Source organism: Mustelus asterias, chromosome 1, assembly GCF_964213995.1.
Source record: "Mustelus asterias chromosome 1, sMusAst1.hap1.1, whole genome shotgun sequence".
NCBI lineage: Eukaryota > Metazoa > Chordata > Chondrichthyes > Carcharhiniformes > Triakidae > Mustelus > Mustelus asterias.
In genome coordinates, this window is record NC_135801.1 from 193,136,496 (window position 1) to 193,157,030 (window position 20,535).

Genomic DNA, 20,535 nt, shown 5'->3' on the forward strand with positions numbered 1-20,535 from the left:
TGGGAATTCTTTGGCAAGTAGCTCACCTCTTGAATCCCAAAATCTATCCAACATCTATGAGCAAGAATCAGCAGTGTGATGGAATACTCGCCACTTGCCTGGGCGAATGCAACTCCAACAATACTTAAGGAGCTTGACACAATCTAGGACAAAGTAGCTCGCTTGATTCGCACCCATCCACCAGTTTAAACATTGACTCCAACACCAATACACAGTGGTAGCAGTGTGTACCATCTACAAGATGCACTGCAGCAGCTCTCCAAGGCTCCCTCCACAGCATGCTGTGGAGGGAGCCCTAAGGTCTAGAATTCCCTCCTGAATCTCTGCCTCTCTACCTCACTTTCCTCCTTTAAGCTATTGCTTAAAACATACCACTTTGACCAAGCTTTTGGTCATCTGGCCTAATATCTCCGCATGTGGCTCTGTGCCTTATTTTATTTGATAATGCTCCTATGAAGAGTCTTCGGATATTTTATTATGTTAAGGGCACTATTGTTGAGTTATTGTATATATTACAATAACCCACAACCTCTAACATCTAGAAGGATGAAGGGCAACAAATGCATTGGTATACTACATTCAAGTTCTCCTTCAAGCCCCACACTACCTGACTTGGAACTATTATGAACGTTTCTTGACTGTCACTGTCTCAAAATCCTGGAACTCCCTCCCTCACAGCCCTCTGGATGTGCGTACACCATATGGACTGCAGGGGTTCATGAAGGCATCCCACCATCACCTTTCAAGAGGCAATTGGGGATGGGTAATAAATGCTGGCCTGGCCAGCGATCTCTACATTCCATGAATGAACAAAGAGTCATCCCCAAATGCTTCATGTACAGTGAACATCCTTCCTCAAGTGCAGCGCCCAGAACTGGATGCAGTACTCTTGTTGAGGCCTCACTGGTGACTCAGACAAAATCAGTATAATCCCCTTTCTCTTGTACTTCATGCCCCAAATGGTTTCCCACAGTGGCACAGTGGTTAGCACTACTGCCTCACAGCACCAGGGACCCGGATTTGATTCCCGGCTTGGGTCACTGTCTTTGCGGAGTCTGCACGTTCTCCTCATATCTGCATTGTTACATCGGATAATGTAGCAGAAAGGTCTCCATAAAGTGGGCAGAGTGGATAGGGAGAAACTGTTCCCACTGGTGGAAAAATAAATAACAAGAGGCCACAGACTGAAAATAATTAGCAAAAGATGCAAAAGTGACATGAGGAGAAACTATTTTTGCTCAGTGAGTGGTTAGGGTTTGTAATGCACTGCTTAAGAGTATGGTGAAGGCAGATTCAATTTAAGCATTCAAAGAGAATTAGACAAGGACGAATATGCAAAGTTACAGGGAGACGATGGGGGAATGGTACTAGGGGAGTTGATTGAATAAAGTGAATGAGACATGCACAGTGATAAAGCCTGGGGTTTGCTGTGTAGTTTGTGCCAAGCAGTTGGGGCGGCGGTCAGGAAGCTGGACCCACTAAGAAAATCAGCAAGGGTCTTGCTTCTGCCTTGTCAGTGACCTGTTGCTGGAATGTATGTGTGTACCTTAGTTAATGACAGGGTCGATTTAGGTCATGATATCTTACAGGACTAATGAATGACCACTTGAGCAGTGGTAGCCATGATGTGGAGATGTCAGCTTTGGACTGGGGTGGGCACAGTAAGAAGTCTCACAGCACCAGGTTAAAGTCCAACACATTTATTTGGAATCACGAGCTTTCGGAGCGCTGCTCCTTCATCTGGTGAGGTCACCTGATGATAGGAGCAGCGCTCCGAAAGCTCGTGATTCCAAATAAACCTGTTGGACTTCAACCTCACAACTTGTGAGACTTCTTACTGTGCATTTGGTGTCTGTAAAGCCACACACCACTGTCATTTCAAAGAGGAGGGAGAAACTGGTGAGGAATATACTGACTGCAGAGCAAGGAGATTCATTTGATTTTTCAGTTTGCCTGCTGCGCTCATCCTCATGTTACTCATCCTCAGAATATTTTTGAAGGCATTTAAAGGTGACCATTTATTGTAGATGAGAACTATTGTGCTGGCCAGACAGTTTCCCTTCCCTAAAGGTCATGAATGTACCTGTTGGGATTTTCTGACACTCGAGTAGATTTCACTCTTGGGTCCAAGTTGCAGATTGGTTTCAGTTTCGCAACTTGCCAGGCTGGGGTTTGGGCTGGCAACCTTTGAATTGCTATTCCAGAACGATAACTTCGATATTAGGTACCATCTTTCCAAAATATCAACCATTACTAGCTTCACAGAATCATAGAATTGTTATGGCGCAGAAGGAGGTCATTAGGCCCATTGTGCCTGCACTGACTCTCCAAATGAGCAACTCCCCGAGTACCATTCCCCCATCGTCTCCCTGTAACTTTGCATATTCGTCCTAAACAGATAACCTGTCTAATTCTCTTTGAATGCTTAAATTGAATCTGCCTTCACCGTACTCTTAAGCAGTGCATTACAAACCCTAACCACTCACTGAGCAAAAATAGTTTCTCCTCATGTCACTTTTGCATCTTTTACTAATTATTTTCAGTCTGTGGCCTCTTGTTATTTATTTTTCCACCAATGGGAACAGTTTCTCCCTATCCACTCTGCCCAGGCCCCTCATGATTTTGCACACCTCTATTAAATCTCCTCCCAACCTTTTCTTTAAGGAGAACAGCCCTAACCTCTCCAGTGTGTCTTCAAAACTGTTACCATTCTCGTGTATATTTTCTGCAACTTCTCTACAGCTTTCACATCCTTCCTCAAGTGCAGCGCCCAGGACTGGATGCAGTACTCTTGTTGAGGCCTAACTAGTGACTCAGACAAATCCCCTTTCTCTTGACTCCATGCCCCAAATGGTTTCCCACGGTGGCACAGTGGTTAGCACTACCAATGACCCCCGGATTCGATTCCCAGCTTGGATAACTGTCTGTGCGGAGTCTGCACGTTCTCCCCGTGTCTGTGTGGGTTTCCTCCGGGTGCTCCGGTTTCCTCCCACAGTCCGAAAGACGTGCTGGTTAGGTGTATTGGCCATGCTAAATTCTCCCTCAGTGTACCCGAACGGGCGCCGGAGTGTGGCGACTAGGGGTCTCTTCTTTTGACAGATACGAGTTTTGATGAGTGACTGGTTTATAGGAAATGTCTCTCTCCTCACGCTCCCCTGAGGGTGATTCGTTGGTTTCTCACCTTTACCTTGGAATGTGAACTTGCATGTTGAAGTAGTTTCAGTTCAAGCTGCAAAATTTCCAGTAAGTTGAAAATTGAAAAATCATATTTTTGAAAATAAAGGGGCACAGCCTTGTAACAAACTCCATTCACCAACATAAGAAAATCTATCGGCTTCAGTCTTAACAGCTCCATGCGAGTAGGGAAATGGGATCAAGGTTTAGTGGGCATATCTGAATGAACACTCTTGACAATACAACTTCCTCGTTCTGAAGCCTAGATTATGCGCTGGAGTCCCAGTGTTGAGTTTTGATCTGAACCTTCTGACCCAGAGGTGAGAATACTCTCAGCGCAGCCTGACAATTAATTCTCAGTTCAGCCGGCCAACATTGCTGCTGTTACAAGGTGCAACTGCAGCTCTCAAACAGTTAATGTCCTGAAGGGATTGTAAAAGGGTCGTACACCTATGCTGTGTCTGCACATGTATAGAAATCTGTCAGCATATGAAAACATTTAATTGCAGATTCACACTCTCCAGTTTTGAGTCATTAGCAATCTGTTTCCAGTTTATTTTCAACAGAACTATGTGCCGGCAGCATATTCTGCCTTTTACTCTCGTCACTTTGCTTTGAGTGGTGGATTTTTTGAATGTTTTAAAACCCACATCTTTCAACATTTTTCTCAGTATATTATCAAATAATTCATAAATATGGTAAAAAAAAGAGGTCTCTGAAAACCCTCTTCAGTGCTTTTCCCTTCTCATATTCTGACTACCCTGTAGCCTAAGCTATAGAATTCTGTTAATTTAAAACATATAAAGAATTGGTTTTTTTTTTTCTGTCCCCAGAAACTTGCAAGCATGTTTTACTGATTTATTTTTGTTGAACTCCCAGTAAACAAATGAAAGAGATTTTGGATTCGCGTTGCCAGATTTTTTGAAACTTTTGCATTTGTTAATTCCCCTCGATCTTCACCCGGTCTTCGAAACAGATCATCCATAAAAGAATGAAATTGCATTTACATGTCACCGTTTCAGAGTTCAGGAAAGAAGCATCTTAGTATTTTGTGCTTAATTAATGTTTTATATCGGATTTGTTTGAAGAACAAGGAACCATAAACATTAATGAGATGAATAATTAATTAAACTGTTTTAAAATAGTGCTGCTGGAGGGAGAGACGCTGGCCAAGACACGGGGAGAGTTCACATCTCGTGGAGCATGTCTCTTACATTCCATACTCATAACGGCACCTCTGACAATGCGGCACTCCACTGCTGCACTGAAGTGTCAGATTATATACACACAAACGCTAGTGCAGCAGAAGCGAGAGCGAAACTAAGCCGACACTACAACTAGGGAGCTGCAGTTGATTTGAGGCTCAAATTAAAGTTAATTAGTGTTGATCCCTTAAGTAGAGAATAGTTTATTAAAGGCTAATAGAAATTATGCAAATCAAGAAATCATTAAGTAGCCTTCCAGAGCCAAGTACTTGGGTATAAATTGTATTGGGTCTGCTATTTCCAGTTACCTGCACAAGATTTTCATACTTTAGCCATTTGAACAGAGGAAGAATACGCAGCTGTATTATTAAGATTTTGATTTGTACCTGAGTATCGACAAGGTGAAGATAAAGAGATGAAAGAACAAGCTCAGAGAAATTTTCTCTCTCTAAATGTTGTGTTTGTTTTATCTTTTGGCATGTTCAGTTGGGTGTTGACTTGGGGATGTGTGATTAATCCGTGCAAATCATGTAACATAAACTGTCATTACTTTACTGGTGATTCAGTTGGCCCGTGTGAATTGCATGATCAGCCATTTTGCTCCAACGAGAAAGCAGCATTCCTACTTGTATTTGGCTACTCCCAGAGTATCCCTCAGGGAGGAGTAGGAGGTATGAAGATTCACTGACTCTGGGAGAGAGTTTCACAGGGAGGAGAAGTGGATTTGTAGATTTATTGATTTTTGATGGAAGAATCACACGGAAGAAAAGAGGATGTGATGATCCCCTGACTCTTGGATTGAGTACCACAGGAAGAGAAGCTCGGGGCATGGGGTGGTGGTGTGACAATTGGTCTCTATTCCATTCTCCCAGTTTCTCTGTTTCTGTCGCGCCGGTCCCATTGATATAACTTTCCATTCTAGCACTCGCGATATGTCTTTTTCCTCAAATGAGGATTTCCTTGGTGTGGTTGACCCTCCACCATGTCCGATGTATTTTACCCACTTCTGCTGTCACCCCCCTCTTCCTCCCAATACGACTAAGGTTCTCTCTATCCTCACTTTCAGCATTCATTGGATTAGCCTGCCATTCCCTGCTGCCAAGGCGTATTTAAGATTTTAAAGTTTATTTATTGGTGTCACAAGTAGGGTTACATTGACATTGCAGTGAAGTTACTGTGAAAATCCCCTAGTTGCCACATTCTGGCACCTGTTCGGGTACACTGAGGGAGAACCTACCATGGCCAATGCACCTCACCAGCACGTCTTTTGGACTTTATTCTTTTTCCTCTCTTTTTTGTGTAGGGCGGCATGGTGGCACAGTGGTTAACACTGCTGCCTCACAGCACCAGGGACCCGGGTTCGATTCCCCGCTTGGGTCAATGTCTGTGCGGAGTCTGCACGTTCTCCTGGTGCTCCAGTTTCCTCCCACAGTCCGAAAGACATTCTGGTTAGATACATTGGCCACGCTAAATTTTCCCTCAGTGTACCTGAACAGGCGCCGGAGTGTGGCCACTGGGGGATTTTCACAGTAACTTCATTGCAGCGTTAATGTAAGCCTACTTGTGACATTAATAAATAAACTTCAAACTTAAAAAGTTATTTTTTACTTTGATCTTTCCATGACCATTCTCCAGCTTCAAAACCAAACAGCATTAGATGGAGATCTATGAAACCCTTGCTTTCTTAATATATCCCAGGTTGCCCTGAAGGCAGAAGGGCAAGTTAGTAGGGTGGTGAAAAAGGCACTTTATCAATCAAGGCATCGATTATAAAAACAGGGAAGTCATGTTGGAGTTGTATTGAACTTTGGTGAGGCCACAGCTAGAGTACTGTGTGCAGTTCTGGTCGCCAAATTATCGGAAGAATGTGATTGCACTGGAGGGGGTGCAGAGGAGATTCACCAGGATGCTGCCTGGGATGGAACATTTACGTTATGAAGAGAGGTTGCATCGGCTATGTTGTTTTCGTTGGAGCAGAGAAGACCAAGGAGCGATTTGATTGAGGTGTACAAGATTATGAGGGGATCGGGAGCAGTTGTTCCCCTTAGTTGAAGGGTCAGTCACGAGGGGACATAGTTTCAAGGTGAGGGGCAGGAGGTTTAAGGGGGATGTGAGGAAACAATTTATACCCAGAGGATGGTGACGGTTTGGAATGCGTTGCCTGGGAAGGTGGTAGAAGTGGGTTGCCTCACATCTTTTCAAAAGTACCTGGATGAACACTTGGCTCATCATAACATTCAAGGCTATGGGCCAAGTGCTGGCAGATGGGATTAGGTGCGTCAGTGTTTCTCGTATGTCGGTGCATACTCGATGGTCTGAAGGTCGTCTTCTGCGCTGTATGATTCTATACTTATTATTCTCGATGTACAAAATATATATGTCAAGGAATATTATCACCGCTTGTGGGATGTAACAATGAAGTTATAGTCTCCCCCCCCCCCCCCCCCCCCCCCCAATCCACTTAAATATCTCCCATTTTCTCTGCCTTTTAGCTTTGACAAAGGGTCGTCTGGACTCGAAACATCAGCTCTTTTCTCTCCTTACAGATGCTGCCAGACCTGCTGAGATTTTCCAGTGTTTTCTCTTTTGGTTTCAGATTCCAGCATCCGCAGTAATTTGCTTTTATTAAGTTATAGAATCTTATTGAATAGATGGAGGCCATCTCAAGAGAGTCCATTAGGGAGAATATCTAATTTCCCACCGGTTCTTCTTTCATAGAATCCCTACAGTGCAGAAGGAGGCCATTCAGCCCATCGAGTCTGCATCGACCACAATCCCACCCAGGCCCTATCCCCGTAGTCCCATATATTTATCCTGCTAGTCCCCCTGACACTGAGGGGCAATTTAGCATGGCCAATCTGCCTAATCTGCACATCTTTGGACCTAATCTATCAATTAGTTAAAATCTGTAACCTCTGGTTACTGGTGCACTTGTCAAAGGAAACAGCTTTTCCTGCGTCCCTTATCAAAATGCCTCAGTTTTGAATACCTCTGCTGGTTCCCTCCTTTTCGCCCTCACTGTCTTCAGCAGATTTCTCCACATAACTTAAGCCCTTTATCTCTGGTATCATCCTGGTAGACCGCTGTAAGCTTTCCAAGCTCTTGTCATCCTTCCTAAAATGTGGTGGCCAGAATTGCATACAGTACTCGAACTGAGGCCTAATCAGTGATTTATAATGGTTTGCCATGACTTGTTTTGTACTTCTCAGCCTTTTGGCTAAGATCAAGTGTAGTTATGCGGATGCTGCACTTGGTTGAGGTCATTAGGTTACATTGAAGCTTCATATGTTTCATATGAAGCAATTTTTAAAAGCGGCATCTTGGCCTTTTGGCTAGGATGCAAATGAGCTCAAGTTTTGGAGGAGGAATTGCTTTCCCTCCTCCAATCAGCTTGGCTCATGTAGATCAGGCCCAGGACAGGGTAAATGGTCGCTCGCCCTGTCTTGCCAGCCTGGATCGGAAATGTCTCAACTTGTTGAGACACTGAATTGGACTTGATTTGCTTGAATTGGAAAAGTATATTAAAAAAAAGTACCTATTTTGGCCTATCTCGGCCTTTTGGCTAAGATCAAGTGTAGTTATGCGGATGCTGCACTTGGTTGAGGTCACTAGGTTACATTTAAGCTTCATTTTCATATGAAGCAATTTTTAAAAGCGGCATCTCGGCCTTTTGGCTAAGATGCAAATGAGATCAAGCTTTGGGGGCGGAGATGTCTGCCTACTCCAATCAGCTTGGCTCATGTAGATCAGGCCCAAGACAGGGTAAAGGGTCGCATACCCTGTCTTGTCAGCTTGGATCGGAAATGTCTCAACTTGTTGAGACTCTGAATTGGACTTGATTTGATTGAATTGGAAAAGTATTTAAAAAAATATGTCCCTATTTACAATGCCAAGTATTCTGTACTCTTACACAAGCCACATGAATTGTGAATGTGGAGCCCAAGGTCCCTCTGCTCATGCACCTCATCAGAGTCGTATCATACACCATGAAAATCAAAGACTGTGAGACAGCAGTCTTTCAGATCTGAGAATTCATTAAGAAAATGAATTGGCCATTTAGCCCCTTGAGTCTGCTCCACCATTCAGTTAGGTCATGGCTGATTTGGTACCTCAACTTGCTATGACCATGTGAGAAGTGTGAACTGGCTTCCCTCTATGGAACCTCCTCTATTGGTCACGAAGATTTAAGTTTCTTTTTCATGAGGCGATGCCTTTTCCAAATCAGGAAGTATTTTGCTATTTAAGCTTTGAGCAATAAGGAGCCAATCAAACAAGGTTTTCTTGAGTCAAAGAGCAAATTTATTAACCAGTAAACCAGAGGAAAGAGGTAAAAAGTGACATTAAGCATTCGGCCCTCATGCAGTTGTTTGGACACACGCACACACACACACAGACAGACATTGGCAGATACACACGTGCAGATGCACACACTCACACAGAAAGACACACACACACTTCATGAAAAATGGAAAATGAATATGTGGTCAACTTGAGATGTTGATTTTGAATGTTGCGGCTGATTTAGGTTAGCTGGTATTTTGGAAGTGTGCAGATGCAAAAGATACTTCGATTATTACGAGATCATGTTTCGCTGGTAGACTTCTGGTAGAGTTAGCTTGTTGAACTTGGCGACACTCATTTCAAAAGAGAAGGGGAGAGAAAAAGCCCTCAGCTTGTTTTCTGTGTGGAAGACTTTCTTGACACTGCCTGTGTCATTTGCATCTCTCTCTAGTGGCTGACAGCCTTGTGTTGAAGTACTTCACCCAAGAGGTTTTGTGCCTGTCTGTGGAAGCCATTGTTTCAATATATTGTGCTTTGCATTGTTAATGTCTCTTCTTTCGACAGATACAAGTTTTGATGAGTGACTGGATTATAGGAAATGTCTCTCTCCTCTCACTCCCCTGAGGGTGATTTATTGGTTTCTCACCTTTACCTTGGGATGTGAACTTGCATGTTGAAGTAGTTTCAGTTCAAGCTGCAAACTTTCCAGTAAGTTGAAAAATCATATTTTTGAAAATAAAGGGGGAGAAAGGCCTTGTAACAAACTCCATTCACCAACATAAGAAAATTTATCTGCCTCACTCTTAAAAGCTGCGGTTGTCCCTCAGCATCGAGAGGATTTCATATTTACATTACCTTTTCTGTGAAAACCCATTGTGAAGTTACAAAAATAGACATGATTAAAGTTCCGCATTTTCTGTCTCAGGCAACTGGGATTTTTGGTTTCAGTTCTTGGTTTTCTTTCCTCCTCCCCTTTCTAGTGAGGGTGGAAGTCTCACTGGGACTTCATTTATTCAGTAGGTGCCTATGTCCACGCATTTTAATGTAGAACTTGCTTGTTGAAGTCTTTGAAGCAGATAAAGATGGTTATACTGATTACATTGCTTTCCAGGCCTGTGATAATTGCAATCTGAAATGATGATATCTTCCTGTGCATTGGGCATTTCTCTAACACAGGGTTGTTTTTTATCCACTTGCATTGAAATTACTTAGGCTAGGTCTCCTTGGCTCTTCTGTCTTTTCCCCTTTCTTTCATGAGGTGGCAAGGCCAGCATTTGTTGCCCATCCCTAATTGCTCTTGAGAAGGTGGTGGTGAGCCACTGCCTTAAACCAATGCAGTTTGCAGGGAAGATGGTTAGAATCTCTCTTGATGGAGGTGGCACGAGTGCCACTTGTCAGCCCAAGCCTGGGTACTCTCAAGGACTTGCCGCGTTTGGACATGGATTGCTTCAGCATCTGAGGAGTCGCGAATGGCGTCAAGCATTTTGTAATCATCAGCGAACATCCACACTTCTGATCTCATAATGCAAATAAGGTCATTAATGAAGCAGCTGAAGATGGTTGTGTCTAGGACACTAACCCTGAGGAACTCTTGCAATGATGTTCTGGAGCTGAGATGATTGACCTCCAACCACCTCAAACATTTTCTTTTGTCCTGTGCATGACTCCAACCAGCAAAACGTTTCCCACCTAATTCCATCAACTCCAGTTTTGCTCAGGCTCCTTGATGCCATACTCGGTCAAATGCTGCCTTGATGTCAAGGACATTCACAGCCACCTCCCCTTGACTTAAGGGTAGTTGCTGTCTCTTTAGTCCTCGACTGAGACAAATGATGAAAAGCTTGGGAACGTTCTGGTCCAAGAAGATCTCGGGGTTCATGCACAAAAGTGTAAAAAAAATTTAAAAATCAAAATAGCTAATCGAATGTCAGTCTTTATAACTAGAGAACAAGAAAATAATGGGGAGCACGTATTGCTACAGTTATCACATAGGAATTAGGAGCAGTAATAGGCAATTCGACCCATCAGTCTGCTTTGCCATTCCATAAGATCATCGCTATGACAACGGATGAATGGACACCACTCGACAATCACCAGGCAGGAGTGTTCCCTTCCTGTCGGGGAACATTTCAGCAGTCAAGGGCATTCAGCCCCTGACCTTCGGGTAAGCGTTCTCCAAGGCGGCCTTCACGACAACACAGAATCGCTGAGCAGAAACTGATAGCCAAGTTCCGTACACATGAGGACAGCCTCAACCGGGATCTTGGGTTCATGTCACACTACCTGTAACCCCCACGACTTGCCTGGGCTTGCAAAATCTCACTAACTGTCCTGGCTGGAGACAATATACATCTCTTTAACCTGTGCTTAACCCTCTCTCCACTTGCATTGTCTGCACCTGTAAAGACTTGATTACCTGTTAAGACTCGCATTCCAGCCATTATCTTGTAATTGAGTTTGTGTCTATATGTGCCCTGTTTGTGAACACAACTCCCACTCACCTGATGAAGCAGCAGCGCTCCGAAAGCTTGTACTACCAAATAAACCTGTTGGACTTTAACCTGGTGTTGTGAAACTACTTACTGTGCCTACCCCAGTCCAACGCCGGCAACTCCACACTCTTGGTTGTAGTCTCAGCTTCACCTTCCTGATTCCCCCCACTACCTCCTCCATAACCCTTGACTCCTTTATCAATCAAAAATCTATCTAACTCAGGCTTGAATCCTTAGTTAGTCCTGGGATGTGTAGGTTAGAGGGATTAACGGGTAAATTATGTGGGGGTAGGGCCTGGGTGGGATTGTGGTCGGTGCAGACTCGATGGGCCGAATGGCCTCCTTCTGCACTGTAGGGTTTCTATTTCTATGAATAAATTTAATGACCCTGCCTCCATTGCTCCCTGGGGAAGAGAGACTAACGAGCCCCGAAGAGAAAAAGGAAACCTCATCTCCGTCTTAAAAGGGAAACCTCTTATTCTTAACCTGAGCCCCCCCTGGTTCTGGGCCCTGCTGCCAGAGGAAGCATCCTCCCGGTATCCACCTGATCTAGTCCCTTCAGAATGTATATGTTTCACTGAGATCACACCTGATCCTTCTAAACTCCAATGGCTAAAGATCCAGCTTGTTCTCGGGAGGTCACATCGCACCACTCAGTGGAGGCTTCTGTTGAGGGAAACCTAGCGGTATCAATTAGAGGCTGCAAGACCCATGGCACAGGGGTTTTTCGATATGAGGTGTGAAACCTCCTGGACATCGCATCTGTTGGTGCAGCTGCATCCCAATGCAAATCGCAGCTTTTAAAAACAATGATTTTTAAAGCAAGCTAAACATTTTTTAAAAAAATGCCATTTCTAACATCATCAAATTGCCAACAGACACAGCGATTTTGCTGTAAGACGAAAATTTAACCAGTCACTGGATGCCACTTTGTGGTGTTACATTGTCCCATGGGTGGAAAGCAGTGGGGGCAGCAGTAAACTGCAGTCTGCTGATCTGATGTCGAGTCTGTATTGTAACAGTACTTCTAATCTTTGAAAGTTTCACACATGTGGAACTTAGTCACATGCTTTCTAAATACTCAACTAAATTGATTTTACGATCCCCTTGTGGATGGCAGGGGGTCTGAGTTCATAGATCCTGTGGTTCCAACCTCGTTCCCAGATCAGCGTCTGTTTATGGTGACAAAAATATAGTAAAGCTTAGTTCAGCTTCAGGTGGGAGCTACTCAAATTCTGAGGTGTCTTGTGATGTTTGCTAACCCACGGCTTTTGAAACTCTTCCCACTGCACACAGCCGAATCGAGAGGACATTAAATCACAGAAACCAGGAACACACAAGGGGGCCAGAGTCTTTCCAAGCTGCAGGAGCTTAAAGTTTACAAGTTTGATCTGCAAACAGAGTTAAGGGCTATGGGGGTTATGCGCGCAGGAAATTGGAGTTCAGGCCACAGTTACATCAGCGATGATAACTGAATGGTGGTGAAGGCCTGATGGGCTGAATGGCCTCCTCCTCCCCCTCTGTTTTATAAGCTGAAGTAATAGAAACCCTGAACGTGTGATGCAGATTCTTTAACTGTGTACTTTTTTCTGAGCTGTTTTGAATTTGTGTTTTCCTTCATTGCTGCTGATCTGACGAAGACACAAATAGCTCCCTAGAAATGTGAAGAAATCAAGGGCCAACTGAGACGGAGGAATTGAAGGAAATTAGTATTACTAGAAAAGTAGTTTTAGAGAAATTAATTGGATTGAAAGCCGATAAATCCTCAGGACCTCATAATCTACATCCCAGGATGCCAAAATTCTGTAGATTCTGCAACAGTCCCGACACGTTGGAGGGTAGCAAATGTAACCCCACTATTTATAAAAGGAGGGAGGGAGAAAACAGGGAATTACAGACTGGTTAACATAACATCAGTAGTAGGGAAAATACTCGAGACTAAAGGATGTGGTAATGTGACACCTAGAAAATATCAACGAGATTAGATAAAATCGACATGGATTTATGAATGGGAAATCATGTTTTGAAAAACATACTGGAATTTTTTGTGGATGTAACGAGTACAATAGGGAAGGTTGTACCAGTGGATATGGTGTATTTGAATATTCAGAAAGTTTTTGATAAAATCCCACATAAGAGGTCAGTGTGCAAAATTAAAGCAAATGGGATTGGGGGTAATATATTGGCATGGATTGAGAATTGGATAGCAGACGGGAAACAGAGTAGGAATCAAAGGGTCTTTTTCAAAGTGACAAGAGGTGACTTGTGTGGTCCTGTGGTGATCAATGCTCGCGCCCCAGCTATTCACAATATGATTTGGATGAGGGAACCAAAAGTAACATTTCCAAGTTTGGTGGGAAGGTGAGTGGTGAGGATGATGTTAAGAGGCCTCAGGGTGATTTGGACAAGTTGAGTGAGTGGGTAAATACATGGCAGATGCAGCATAAACATGGGTAAATGTGAAGTTATCAACTTTGGAGGAGGCAGCAAAATGGTGATAGATTGGGAAATGTTGATATACAAAGAGAGCTGGCTGTCCTTGTACACCAACCACCCAAAGCAAGCATGCAGGTTTAACAAACAGCTAGGAAGGCAAGTGGTATGTTGGCCTTCACTGCAAGAGGATTTGAGTACAGGAGCAAGGATGTCTCGCTGCAGCTGTAAAGGCTCTTTGTGAGACCATACCTGGAGTATCGTGTGCAGATTTGCTCTTGTTATCTCAGAAAGGATATACTTACCATAGAGGGAGTGCAGCGAAGGTTCATCAGACTGATTCCTGGGATGGCAGGATTGCTGTATGAGGAGAGATTGTGTTGATTGGGCCGATGTTGACTGGAACTTAGAAGAATTGAAACTTATAAAATTCTGACAGGGCTGGGCAGACTGGATGCAGGGACTTTGTTTCTTCTGGCTGGGGTGTCGAGAACAAGGATTCACGGTCTCAGGATACAGAGTGGGTCATTTAGGACTGAGATGAGAAGAAACATCTTCACTTCAGGGTGGTGAACCTGTGGAATTCTCTACCATAGAAAGCTGTGGAGGCCAAAACACTGAAAATATTTCAGAAGGAAATAGATGGATTTCTCGGGAGCGATCTTACAAAAAAATCCAAAGTACTGAACGAGCATGAAACGTAGAAACAGAGAAGCTAGGAGCAGGAGGAGGCCATTCGGCCCTTCGAGCCTGCTTCACCATTTATCACCATCATGGCTGATCGTCCAACTCAATAGCCTAATCCTGGTTTCTCCCCATAACCTTTGATCCCATTCACCCCAAGTGCTATATCCAGCCGCCTCTTGAATACATTCAACGTTTTGGCATCAACTACTTCCTGTGGTAATGAATTCCACAGGCTCACCACTCTTTGGGTGAAGAAATGTCTCCTCATCTCCATCCTAAACGGTCTACCCCAAAACCTCAGACTGTGACCCCTGGTTCTGGACACCCCCATCATCGGGAACATCCTCCCTGCATCTATCCTGTCCAGTCTTCTTAGAATTTTATAAGTCTCTATGAGATCTTCCCCTCAACTCCAGTGAAAACAATCCTAACCTAGTCAACCTCCCATCTATAAGATGCACTGCAGCAACTTGTGATACCTCCTTTGACCTTCCAAATTCACAATCTCTCCCACCTAGCGTCCTGTGGCTCCGACATCCATCATTATGAAGTTCTTCAAAATGTTAGTCATGGCACGAATCAATTCCAGCTTTCCGGATTGCCTGGATCCACTACAATTTGCTTACCGCCGTAACAGGTCCACAGCAGACGGCATCTCCCTGGCCCTGCATTCAACCTTGGAACACCTAGATAACAAAGACACCTATGTCAGACTCCAATTTGTTGACTACAGCTCAGCCTTCAACACCATTATTCCTACAACTCATCTCCAAATTCTGTGTCCTGGGCCTCGGTTCCTCCCTCTGCGACTGGATTCTGAACTTCCTAACCCACAGACCACAATCAGTAAGGATTGGCAACAACACCTCCTCCACGATCATCCTCAACACCAGTGCCCCACAAGGCTGTGTCCTCAACCCCCTACTATACTCCTTATACACCTATGACTGTGTGACCAAATTCCCCTCCAATTCGATTTTCAAGTTCACTGATGACACCACCGTAGTGGGTTGGATCTCAAACAATGACGAGACAGAGTACAGGAATGAGATAGAGAATCTGGTGAACTGGTACAGCAACAATAATCTCTTCCTCAATTTTAACAAAACAAAGAAGCGAGTCATCGACTTCAGGAAGCGCAGTGGAAAACATGCTCCTGTCTACATCAATGGGAATGAAGTAGAAATGGTCGAGAGCTTCAGGTTTTTAGGTGTCCAGATCACCAACAACCTGTCCTGGTCTCCCCATGCCGACACTATAGTTACGAAAGCCCACCAACATCTCTACTTTCTCAGAAGACTAAGGAAATTTGGCATGTCAGCTACGACTCTCACCAACTTTTACAGATGCGCCATAGAAAGCATTCTTTCTGGTTGTATCACAGCTTGGTATGGCTCCTGCTCTGCCCAAGACCGCAAGAAACTACAAAGATTTGTGAATGTAGCCCAATCCATCACGCAATCCAGCCTCCCATCCATTGACTCTGTCTGCACTTCCCGCTGCCTCGGAAAAGCAGCCAGCATAATTAAGGACCCCACGCACCCCAGACATTCCCTCTTCCACCTTCTTCCATTGGGAAAAAGATACATAAGTCTGAGGTCACGTACCAACCGACTCAAGAACAGCTTCTTCCCTGCTGCTGTCAGACTTCTGAATGGACCTACCTCACACCAAGTTGATCTTTCTCTACACCCTAGCTATGACTGTAACACTACATTCTGCACTCTCTCGTTTCCTTCTCTATGAACAGTATGCTTTGTCTGTAAAGCACACAAGAAACAATACTTTTCACTGTGTGCTAATACATGTGACAGTAATAAATAAATCAAATCACCTGGAAGGACATGAGGATCAGCTGCATGGGACATCACCGCCCTGACTTGGAACTATCCATTCACTGTCCCCAATCTGAAATCTTGGCACTCCTTCCCGAACAGCACTGGCTGTACCAAGACCACAGGGACTGCCACGGTTAAAGAAGCTGGCTCAGCTCCATCTCGAGGGTAATGAGGGATGGACAGTCAATGCTGGCCTAGCCAGTGAGGCCTACGTCCTGTGAAAGAGTAAAATAAATCCTACAAGCGTACCCCAGACATACGGGCACTTGTTTCTGATCCATTGCTCGCTTACGTCTAACCTTTTCCCCTTTTTTTCTTTTCATGCGTTTCTGTGTGCAACGTTAACAGCACAGCAATGGACCATTCTGCCCTTCAAGCCTGTACTGGTGCTTCTCACTCCTTCTGCATCACTCACCAACACTGCTGAAAGGTGTGGGGAGCGAGCGACAGAGTGGGATTAACTACTTTCTGGCTCGTTGCCCGTATGCTCAAATATGCATCTTTTTTACCTGGCAGCTCCCTGTTAAGAGTTTATGGGCCCTGCCTCAATGTTAGTTTATGGTAGAGAACTTTATAACAGCTATTTCCCCAGCAACAAGTTGCTTGATTTATTTTTTTCTGTTTTTACACAATTAACTACCAACCTAGGTTTTGATTTTTGGTTATAAAATTAATATTGGGTGAGTTTTAAAAAACAAAATCCTCCCCATGCCGAGCACTGGGTAACTTTTAAAACTTCATTCCAACATTGTTTCTAATAAGGGAAACATAAGAGATATATAAATAGCACCTGACATGAGGGAGTGATTTAAATGCTTAAGTCATTAAACATTTACTTGTTTAACCTCATTCTATTTGTATTTTGGCTCACCCAATGCCTTTCAGCAACTCCATCTACCTTTATTTTTTTCTTAACTCTGCCTCTTGTTTCACTTATCCTTGAGCTGTGGCCAGGCACCCCACCTTTTCACCAGCTGTTAAAACTAGGTCAAGTTAAATCAGGATGCTTTCATTTGCTTCTTAGAGGGGAGCCCTGTATACACAGGACTGCTCATCGAGCCAACACAACCATGACCGCTTTGCTTGGAGAAGTTTGCAACAATGGCGTGCAGCAAAATGGAGGCTGCAGATACGGTAGCAGGGCAACTGTGTTACTGGGACTGGCATCGTCAGTGGCTCAGTTGGTTACACTTCCTTGCATGAGTCAGACGTTGTGGGTTCAAATGTCACTCCACTTGAGCACGAAGTCTGGCTGACACTTCAGTGCTGAAGGAGGGTGTGCTGGGCTGTTGGAGGTGCCGTCTTTCAGATGGGATCTATTGCAGTCTCAGCTGGACGTTAGGAGCCCATGGCACTTTTCTAAGATAGCCATGATGTGGAGATGCAAGACTGGGGTGGGCATGGTAAGAAGTCTCGCAACACCAGCTTAAAGTCCAACAGGTTTATTTGGAATCACAAGCTTTTGGAGCGCTGCTCCTTCATTAGGTGAAGGTTCATTGGTAACCACTCACCTGATGAAGGAGCAGAACTCCAAAAGCTCGTGAAGCAGCGAGGTGCAGATAGATTAGCAGAATGGATAGACTAGAGGCAGATGGAAGTTAATGAGAAGTATGAGTTGATGTGTTTTGGCAAATGGGACAGGTCGTGACAATGTCGACTTGGTGGCACAGTTGTAACAAGTGCCGGGACAGAGGTACCTAGGGGTACATGTGCACAGATCTTTGAAAGTGACGGGACATATTGAGAGAATGGTTAGCAAAGCACCTGGGATCTTGGACTTCATAAATTGAGGTATTCAGTGCAAAAGCAGGGAAATTATGCTGAACCTTCATAAAGCTCTAGTTAGGCCTGAACTAGATTATTGCATCCAGCTCTGGTCCCACAGTTTAGGAAAGATGTGAGGGTCCTTGAGAGGGTGCAGAGGAGATTGATCAGAATGGTTCCAGGGAGTTACAAGGTTAGGCTGGAGAAGCTGGGCTTGTTCTCCGTGAGCAGAGGAGGTTGAGGGGAGATTTGATCAAGGAGAACAAGAATATGACAGGTTTGGATAAGGTAGACATGGAAGAACTGTTTCCATTAACTGATTGTTAAAGGACCAGGGAACACAGATTGAAGATTTAGGGCAAGTAGAATGTGAGGAAGAACTCCTTAATGCCACTGCATTACCATTCACTCATGGTAATGACCTGGAACTCGCTGCCTGCGAGGATGGTGGAAACAGAGGTGATGACCAATTTCAAAAGGAAATTGGATGGGCCCTTGAGGGAAATAAACTTGCAGGGTTCTGACGATAGAGCAGGGGAATGGGACCAGCTGGATAAGCTGAATAAAAAGAATAATTAATAAAAATGAGCAGAGTCTGAGAGGGTCAGTGTGCGCGTGTGTGCGCGTGTGTGCATCACTCCCAGATTCAGGGTGCTCACTCACTGTTACACACACCCACTCAGTGGATGAGTATGTGTTGGTGTGCGGTTGTGAGACTGAGTGAGAAACCACAGACTTCAAGTAAGGCAGACACACACTCAACTCTCTCACACACACCTGTCAGCCTCTACCCACCTATCTCCTTCAACCCGAGGTTCCACAGTGTCTCACTCCCGGAACGCAGCCAGCCTCTCCCTCCGTGGGGCCCTGGCACTCTGATTCCCAGTCCCCGAGTCTTGGCTCTCGTGTTCCTACTCTCCAGGCCCTGGCTCTTGTGTTCCCCGCTCCCTAGGCACCTGCACCTGTCTTTCCTCATGGACTGCCCTGGAAGAAAACCTCTTTCCAGAAAACTCACCACTGCTGGCGTTTGCTGCTGCTCCAATCACAGCCTGTTTCTCTATCACATTTGCTTCTGATGGGCTCACTGGTAAGCGTAAAGGGAGGTGGAATATTTGGCTGACTAGCTGTGGTTTGATCTGAGTTTTGTTTTGGCAACATTCCAGGACAGGCTGGGTTTCCTGAATGCAGAATTGAAGAGATTGAGAGTGGCTTGAGAATCGGGTGCAGAGTGGACAATGACACTGCAGTCGTTCGCAAACTGCAGATCATGTATCTTTATGACTGTGTGGAGTTTGCACCTCCTCCCCATCTTTGTGTTGGATTCCTCTAAGTGCTCCAGTTTCCTCCCACAGTCCAAAGATGTGTAGGTTAGGTAGGTTGGCCATACTAAATTTAAATTGCCCCTTAGTGTCCAGAGATGTGTAGGTTAGCTGGATTAGCCATGAGAAATGTGCGGGGTTACAGGGATAGGGCAGTGGGGTGGGCCTAGTTAAAATGCTTTTTCGGAGAGTCGGTGCAGACCTGATGGGCCAACAGGCCTTCTTCTTTACCTTAGGGATTCTATCCTATGGATCAGTGGGCCATTTTGGGCTGGCATGCTGTTGTTATTAGTGGAACATAGAACATAGACCAGTACAGCACAGAACAGGCCCTTCGGCCCACGATGTTGTGCCGAGCTTTATCTGAAACCAAGATCAAGCTATCCCACTCCCTATCATACTGGTGTTCTCCATGTGCCTATCCAATAACCGCTTAAATGTTCCTAAAGTGTCTGACTCCACTATCACTGCAGGCAGTCCATTCCACAACCCAACCACTCTCTGCGTAAAGAACCTACCTCTGATATCCTTCCTATATCTCCCACCACGAACCCTATAGTTATGCCCCCTTGTAATAGCTCCATCCACCCGAGGAAATAGTCTTTGAACGTTCACTCTATCTATCCCCTTCATCATTTTATAAACCTCTATTAAGTCTCCCCTCAGCCTCCTCCGCTCCAGAGAGAACAGCCCTAGCTCCCTCAACCTTTCCTCATAAGACCTACCCTCCAAACCAGGCAGCATCCTGGTAAATCTCCTCTGCACTCTTTCCAGCGCTTCCACATCCTTCTTATAGTGAGGTGACCAGAACTGCACACAATATTCCAAATGTGGTCTCACCAAGGTCCTGTACAGTTGCAGCATAACCCCACGGCTCTTAAACTCCAACCCCCTGTTAATAAAAGCTAACACACTATAGGCCTTCTTCACAGCTCTATCCACTTGAGTGGCAACCTTTAGAGATCTGTGGATATAGACCCCAAGATCTCTCTGTTCCTCCACAGTCTTCAGAACCCTACCTTTGACCCTGTAATCCACATTTAAATTAGTCCTACCAAAATGAATCACCTCACATTTATCAGGGTTAAACTCCATTTGCCATTTTTCAGCCCAGCTTTGCATCCTATCTATGTCTCTTGGAGTGCCACAGGAATCTATGTCAATGACTTAGATGAAGCGGCTAAATGTATGGTAACTAAATTTGCTGATGACATGATAAAAGGTAGGAAAACAAGTTGTCATGAGGACATAAAAAGTCTGCAAAGGGATTTAAATCGGTTAAGTGAGTGGGCAAAGAGATTGGCAGATGGAGTATAACATGTGAAAATGTGAATGTTGTTCA

General features: G+C 44.6%; 1 protein-coding gene and 1 pseudogene across 2 annotated transcripts in view; both read left to right on the plus strand.

Annotated features, from left to right (window-relative positions):
* exoc6b (exocyst complex component 6B) overlaps positions 1-20,535 on the plus strand; it is a 631,370-nt gene that overhangs the window by 234,631 nt on the left and 376,204 nt on the right. The window lies entirely within an intron of this gene.
* On the plus strand, positions 7,577-7,779 carry LOC144501687 (U2 spliceosomal RNA; annotated as a pseudogene).